Here is an 8,710-nt window from a genome sequence, read left to right on the forward strand (position 1 = left end):
AAGTATAAACTGGAGGTGGTAAAGTTTCTTGGTTGCCCACTCTGAAATACAGGGAATTCAATGTCCTTCATTCCTTTCCTTCTTTCAGTGAAAACTTGGGGTGTGAGGGAGAAAGAAAATGGGCATTCCCCCTTTTCTGTCCTTATCCCAGAGTCCTGGCAGTGTTGGCATGTGCCACCCATGGGTGCCAATGTGACATGCACTCATAAGCAGGAAAGGCCTAGAGAATAGGAATTATTCACACTCACCAGTGCCTCTACCTCCCCTACTGTCAACAACTTCTGATTTCCTGGACCTCACTTATGCCATAAAGTATGGCCTCCTTCCGTGAAGCAGGAGTTTAATTAGCAGGAATTGGTCCTGCCTGTTTACACTGTGCTTGTTTTGTGGCTTTGGATCCCTCAGATCTGGTTTTCCTTTCTAGGGCCTCAACCTGAAGCATGGAATCAAGTTTGAGACATAAAAGTTATTTCATGAGGTACATAGATTCATTTAGATTAAATCCCATGTGGGCTTTGCCAAACTTGCAGTTAATAGTCAGCAGCGGTTCCTCCTCTGTTGTTTCCCTATCATAAGCAGAGTGCTGGGGTAGAAAGAGAACTCTCTTTCTCTTTCATAAGCAGAGTGCTGAGATAGAGAACTCTGTCACTTAGAAAAGAAGAAAAACAACTTAAAGTGCATAAGTTGGGGAGCCTGAGGGAAGAGACTCTTGCTCTGTGAAAATGGGTTCCTTCAATCATCGTATCCTCCCCTAGTTCAGTCCAGCTAGACCTCCACGAAGGGAAACAGAGCCAACATTCCTTTTACCCAAAGGAAAGGGCATGGTGACAGGGTCTTGGAAAAAAGACAGATCCAACAGTTCCACATTTTAACTCACCACTTTTCATATCCTGGATGGGTCCCCAAATGAGACAGGATGTTTCCCTTGACCCCCAACCCCCTTTGTGGGCAGGAACTCAGCCTGCAGTCCATGGACAACTAACAGCCCAGTGATGGGTCAGGGTGACAGCCTCCTGCACCTGCTCTTTTTGACAACCAAGTTCTTATTCAGTGTCCAAGAAGAATCAGGTCGCATGAACTATTTGAAGGGTGGTATATTTTATTGGGCGATAAAAGTGGCTCAGTTGGATGGGGAATTGGAAAGGGAATGGTATGAGAGGAAGGCGATCTTTCCCTGAAGCTGCACCATCTGAAGTTAGCCATATCTATCCATAGTCTACAATGCTCAGCCACACATATCACCAATGTTCAGCAGCTTGCATCCTTGACCACTTGCACAAGCCACTTGTGTTGTTCTTTCAGCTGAAGTGTTTTTATGGGCACTGGATAGGGGTGTGGCAGACCAAAAAAGGCAATTATTTGGGTAGGAAAAACAAAGTCAGCTGTTTTCACTTAGGGCTAAGGGTCCAGGCTTAAGGGTTGGGTTTAGTTGGGAGCCCAGCTGTTCTGTATCACTATGGTCAAGTGGAATTTATCCTGGGAATTTAAGAATGTTTCAACATATGCATTCTGTTGATGCATCACATCAACAGAATGAAGGATAAAAATCATCTCAATGAACACAGAAAAGCATTTGATAAAATTCAATATTCCTTCATAATAAAAACTCTCAACAAAAGGAACATACCTCAACATATTAAAGGCCATATATGACAAGCCCACAACTAACATTATACTGAATGAGGGAAAGCTGAAAGCCTTCACTCTAAGAACAGGAACAAGACAAGGATGTTTACTTTCAACACTCCTATTCAACACAGTACTGAAAGTTCCAACTGGAGCAATCATGTAAGAGTTTGGATTTTCTAACCCAAATTAGAAAAGAGGAAGTAAAACTCTCCCTCTTTGAAGAAGACATGATCTTATATTTTAAAAAATCTAAAGACTCCACCAAAAACTCTTAGATCTGTTAAATAAATTTAGTGAAGTTGCAGGATACAAAACATACAAATGTCAGTAGCATTTCTATATATCAACAATGAACTAGCTGATGCAGAAGTCAAGAAGGCAATCCCATTTACAATAGCTACAAAAAATAAAATAGGAATAAATTTAACCATGGAGGTGAAAAACCTGTACAAGGAAAACTACAAAACACTGATGAAACAAATTGAAAATGACCGTACTATACAAAGCAATCTAAACATTTACTTCAATCCCTACCAAAATACCAAAGTCATTTCTCACAGAAATAGGAAAAACAACCCTAAAATTCCTTTTAAATTTAAAAAGAGCCCAAATAGCCAAAGTAATCCTGAGCAAAAAGAACAAAATTGAAGACATAACACTACCAGATTTCAAAATATATTACAAAGCTATAGTGACCAAAACAGCATGATATATGTACAAAACAGACCACATAAGCCAATGGAACAAAACAGAGAACTCAGAAATAAATCCACATATTTCCAGCTGACTGATTTTTGACAAAAATGCTAAGAGCATACATTGGGGAAAGGACATCCTCTTCAATAAATGGTGCTGAGAAAATTGGATATCCATATGCATAAGAATGAAACTGGAGCCCTATCTCTCATCACATACAAAAATCGTCTCAAGATGGACTAAAGACTTAAACATTAGACCTGAAACTATAAAACTACTAGAAGAAAACCTAGGGGAAACCCTTCAGGACATTGGCCTAGGCAAAGATTTTATGGGTAAGACCTCAAAAGCACAGGCAACAAAAGCAAAAATAGACAAATTAAATTATTTAAATTTAAAAGCTTCTGCACAGCAAAGGAAACAATCAACAGAGTGAAGAGACAAGCTGTTGAAAGACAGAAGATATATAAAAATTATTCACAAGGGACTAATATCTAGAATATATAAGGAATTCAAACTGAACAGTAATAAAACAATCACATTAAAAATAGCCATTTCTCAAAAGAAGACTTACAAATAGCCAAAACATATATGAAAAATGCTCAACATAATTAATGATTAGGTAAATGCAAATCAAAACCACAATGAGATATCATTGTGGGATATTACCGCAATTAGAATAGCTACCAATAAAAATACAAATAAAACCCAAACCAGATGCTGACAAGTATACAGAGGAAAGAGAACTCTTACACTGTTAATGGGAGTGTAAATTAGTACAGCAATTATGAAAAACAGTATAGACATGATGCAAAAACAATTGAACTACCATATGATCAAGCAATCCAGCTACTGATTATTTTTCAAAGGAGAGGAAATCAGTATATCAAAAGGATACTTATACTCTCATGTTTATTGCAGCACTATTCACAATAGCAAAGATATTGAATCAACCTAAGTGTTCATCAGTGGAGAAATGGCAAATACACACAATGAAATACTATTTAGACATAAAAAAGAATGAAATCATGTCTGTTGCAGCAACATAGATTGAACTAGAAATCATGTTAAGTGAAACAAGCCAGGCAGAACAGAAAAACATTGCATATTCTCATTTATATGTGGGATCTAAAAAAGTTGATCTCATGAAGGTAGAGAAAGCATTATAGATACTAAAGCCTGGGAAGGGCTTGTGGGTGGGTGGGGGAGATAAAGAGAAGTTATTTAATGGGTACAAGCATACAGTTAGATAGAAGAAAAATGAGTTTTAATGTTTGAGAGCAGAATATGGTAGCTATAGTTAATAATACTGTATTGTATATTTCAAAATAACTAGAAGAGAGGACTTGAAATGCTCCTAACACATAGAACTGATAAATACCCAAGGTAATGGATGTGCTAAATACCCTAACTTGATCATTACACATTTTATGCATAAAACAAAATATCACATGTACCATAACATGTACAGATATTATGCATCAGTAAAAAAACCTACAAATAGAACTACCATATGATTTAGTAATATAACTACTGGGTATATACCAAAAGGAAATAAAATTAATATATCAAAGAAATATCTGCACTTGCATGTTTATTGTAGCACTAGTCATAATCATCAAGATAAGAAATCAGGCTAAGTGTCAATCAATGGACGAATAGACAAAGAAAATGTGGTATATATACACAAGGGAACATTATTCAGCCATAAGAAAGAATTAAATCCTGTCATTTGTGACAACATAGATAAGCCTGGAGGACATTGTGCTAAGTGAAATAAGTCAGGAACAGAAATATAAGTACTGCATGTTCTTACTCATATGCAGAAGCTGAAAAAGTTGATCTCATATGTAGGTTGGTGCAAAAGTAATTGCAGTTTTGCACTGTTGAAATTTGCTGTTTGATATTAGAATACATTCTAAAATAAATGTGGTTTATTTATCAAATGTGTGTTAGATATCATTTTAATGCACATTTCTCACTTTATTTTTCTTTTGCTAATGACTTATTACTTGCTATTTATTTTATATTTTATTTTAGATTATGGAAATTATGTTAGATAAAAAGCAAATTTGAGCAATTTTCTGATTGAATTTCAAAATGGGTTGTAAAGCAGCGGAGACAACTAGCAACATGAACAACACATTTGGCCCAGGAGCTACTAATGAACATACATTGCAGTGGTGGTTCGAGAACTTTTGTAAAGGAGACCAGAGCTTTGAAGGTGAGGAGCACAGTGGCTGGCCATCGAAAGTTGACATTGACCAGTTGAGAGGAATTGTTGAAGCTGATCCTCTTACAACTACACGAGAAGTTGCCAAAAAACTCGACGTCAATCATTCTACAGTCACTCAGCATTTGAAGCAAATTGGAAAGGTGAAAAAGCTCGGTAAGTGGGTGCCTCATGAGTTGACCAAAAATTTTTAAAATCATCATTTTGAAGTGTCATCTTCTCTTATTCTACACAGCAACAATGAACCATTTCTCAATCAAATTGTGACATGTGACAAAAAGTGGATTTTATGTGACAACTGGCAATGACCAGCTCAGTGGTTGGACTGAGAAGGAGCTCCAAAGTACTTCCCAAAGCCAAACTTGCACCAAAAAAAGGTCATAGTCACAATTTGGTGGTTTGCTGCCGGTCTGATCCACTGAAGCTTTCTGAATCCCAGTGGCACCACTACATCTGAAAAGCATGCTCAACAAATCGATGAGATGCACTGAAAACTGCAACACCTGCAGCCAGCATTGGTCAACAGAAAGGGCCCAATTCTTCTCCACAACAGCACCCAACTGCACATTGCACAACCAATGCTTCCAAAGTTGAACAAATTGAGCTATGAAGTTTTGCCTCATCCACCAAAATCACCTGACCTCTGGCCAATCAACTACCACTTCTTGAAGGATCTTGACAACATTTTGCAGGGAAAGTGCTTCCACAACCAGCAGGATGCAGAAAATATTTTCCAAGAGTTTATCAAATCCTGAAGCACTAATTTTTACACTACAGGAATAAACAAGCTCATTTCTCATTGGCAAAAATCTTAATTGTAATTGTGCCTATTTTGATTAGTAAAGATGTGTTTGAACCTAGTTATAGTGACCTAAATTCATGTCTGAAACCTCAATTTTTTTTGCACCAACCTAGAAGAATAGAAGTAGAGAGTAGAATAGTGATTACTAGAAAATAGGAAGGGTAGGGGGAAGGGTGGATCAAAAGTGATTAGTTAAAGGATACAAAATTACAGCTAAATAGGAACAAGCTTTAGTGTTTTCTAACATTGTAGAGTGAATACAGTCAACAATTATTGTCAAATACTTGGAAGAGAAGAAATTATGTTTCCAACACAAATGATACATGTTTGATGTAATGGATAATTACCCCGATTTGATCACTAATGTGGTATACATTGAAACTCACTATGTACATCATAAATGTGTACAATTATTATGTGTTCATTTTTAAAAATAAAAAAAATTCACCAGAAGAAAACTTGTATGTTATTAGTGTCCTCCATTTAATTTCAGACATTTCAGTGTGAAAAAACAAAGACAGGAGGTTATTTGGCATCTAGAGTAAAACTTTGTTTTTAAGACTATGAAATAATGCTATGTATTACAGAGTCTAGATTCCTCAGTGACCTCTGAGAAATTTCTTCATCTTAACATGTGAGATGAAATCATCTTATTTTAATTTTAGTTCTATGAGTAAACAATTCAGAAAGTACAGAAGAAGCAGAAAGTTCCTTTACCCTCCAATCTTTCCCTTCCCCAACAAGGAGATAATCATTTGTGTTGAGTATAACCTACTAGACTATTTTTTACTCTGTGTGTGTGTGTGTGTGTGTATCTCTACAGATAGCCTATCTGACAGATATTATTATTTTGCTAATTATTTTCAAACATTAATTACATCTACTGTAAATATTTTTCTTTTTTTACATAGAAATAAGTTTTGAACTCTTAATATGTCACTGCATACAGATAATTCTCATTCTTTTGTTTCCTGCAAAATATTTCTTCACTTGTATACTTATTTTAACAGAGATTACTTAATCTTTTTCCAAATGAGGACATTTAAGTTGATTCTTGCTGTAATAAACAATGTTGCAAGGTATACCTTTTTACATGACTCTATGTATACATGCCAATGTTTTCTGTAATAAATAGCAAGATGTGAAATTTCTGGTTTTAAGAATTTGTGCACTCAAAATGCTGAGGCACTGTATTAGTCCATTTTTATGCTGCTGATAAAGACATACCTGAGACTGGGTGATTTACAAAAGAAAGAGGTTTAATGGACTTACAGTTCCACGTGGCTAGGCAGGTTTCACGATCATGGCGGAAGGTGAAAGTTTTTCTTATATGGTGGCAGCAAGAGCGAGAATTGGTAGTGGAAACCCCCTATAAAACCATGAGATCTCTAGACTTACTCACTACTACGAGAACAGTATGGGGGAAACCACCCCCATGATTCAATTATCTCCCACTAGGTCCCTCCCACAACACGTGGAAATTATGGGAGTACAATTCAAGATGAGATCTGGGTGAGGACACAGAGCCAAACCGTATCAGACACTTTCAAATTGCTCTCCAAAAAAAGCAGTATCAATATACATACGAAAGTATCACTTTATCTTCATTTTCAAGATTATCCAAGCTTTATTAATCTTTTCGTATACAATATAGTAAAGTATTTTATTTTGTTTTTTATATTAAGAACACTTAACGTGAGATTTACCTTCTTAACAAATTTTTAAATGTACAATACATTATTGTTGACTGTAGACTCAATACTGTACAGCAGATCTCTAGAGCTTATTCATTCTGCTCCCTTAAAATTTTATGCCCATCCATTGGTAACTCCCCGTTTTCCCCTTTCCTAGCACCTGGTAATCACCATCCCACTCTTTGATTCTATGAAATCTGTCTTTCTGTGACTAGCTTATTTCACTTAACATAATGTCCTTAAGGTTCATCCATATTGTTATATACTACAAAATTTCCTTTAAAAATATTCCACTGTATGCTTATATCATGATTTTGGGTCCATTAATCTGTCAACATACATTTAGGTTATTCCCTGGAAATACTTCCACAGTAAACACAGGAGTGCTAATATCTCTTCTAGATCCTGATGTCCATTTTTTGGGTAAATATTCAGAAGTGGGATTGTTGGATTATATGGTACTACTGTTTTTAATTTTTTGAGGAACCTCCATATTGTTTTTCATAGTGGCTGCACCATGTTGCATTCCCAACAGCAGTGTGCAAGAGGTTCGATTTCCCTACATCCCCATGAACACTTGTTGTCTTTTGTTTTTTGATAATACCTATTCTGACAGGTGTGAGGTAATATCTCATTGTGGTTTTGATTTGCATTTCCCAGATAATTATTAGGTTGGTGCAAAAGTTATTGGGATTTTTACCATCACTTTCAATGACAAAAATTGCAAATAATTTTGCACCAACTTAATAGTGACTGAGCATTTTTTCATATACTTGTTGGCCATTTGTATTTCTTCTTTGGAGAAATGCCTATTTAAACTATTAGCTCTTTTTAAAAATTGTTTTTTTTTCTATTGAGTTGCAGGAGTTCCTTACACATTTTAGAGATGAACTCCTTTTAAGATATACAGCTTGCAAGTATTATCTCCCATTCCACAAATTGCTTTTCACTCTGTTGATATTTTCTTCATTGTGCAGAAGCTTTTTAGCTTGATGTAGTCCCACTTGAATATTTTTGTTTTTGTGACCTGTGTTTTGGTGTCATATCCAATAAATCATTGACAAGACTGATGCCACGGAGCTTTCCTCCATGTTTTCTTTTAGGGGTTTTACAGTTTTAGGTCTTATATTTAGGTCTTTACTATATTTCAAGTTGATTTTTATGTATGGTAGAAGATGATGGTCAAATTTCATTCCTCTGTATGTGGATATCCAGTTTTCCCAATACCATTTGTTGAAGAGACTATCCTTTCTCCATTGTGCATGCTTTATACTCTTATTGAAAGTCAGTTGACTGATAATGTGTGGATTTCTTTCTGGGCTCTCTGTTCTGTTCTACTGGTTTATATGTCTGTCTTTATGCCAGTACCACAATGTTTTGATTACCATGCCTTTGTAACTCTAATGTTTAACAAAACATTTGTTACATGGTAGAGATGTTAAATGAATATTGATGGAATGTATAGATGAATGAATGAATAAATACCATGGATGTTACCTACTATTCTGGAAACATAAGTGATACTAATTTTGTCAACTGAGCTGACATTAAAACCACTAGGAATATCACTGAATTCATAGGCCAAATATTTTGTTTTTGTTTCTTGTTATGGAATGGGACAAAATATCAAGAGCCCTGAGTATTATAGTACAAGCA

At 35.7% G+C, this 8,710-nt stretch overlaps 1 pseudogene; it reads left to right on the forward strand.

The window, feature by feature from the left end:
- The first annotated feature begins 992 nt into the window (after window positions 1–992).
- On the forward strand, window positions 993–5,398 carry LOC129485718 (histone-lysine N-methyltransferase SETMAR-like; annotated as a pseudogene).
- The last annotated feature ends 3,312 nt before the right edge of the window (window positions 5,399–8,710 follow it).

This window comes from Symphalangus syndactylus, chromosome 7 (assembly GCF_028878055.3).
Source record: "Symphalangus syndactylus isolate Jambi chromosome 7, NHGRI_mSymSyn1-v2.1_pri, whole genome shotgun sequence".
Lineage (NCBI taxonomy): Eukaryota > Metazoa > Chordata > Mammalia > Primates > Hylobatidae > Symphalangus > Symphalangus syndactylus.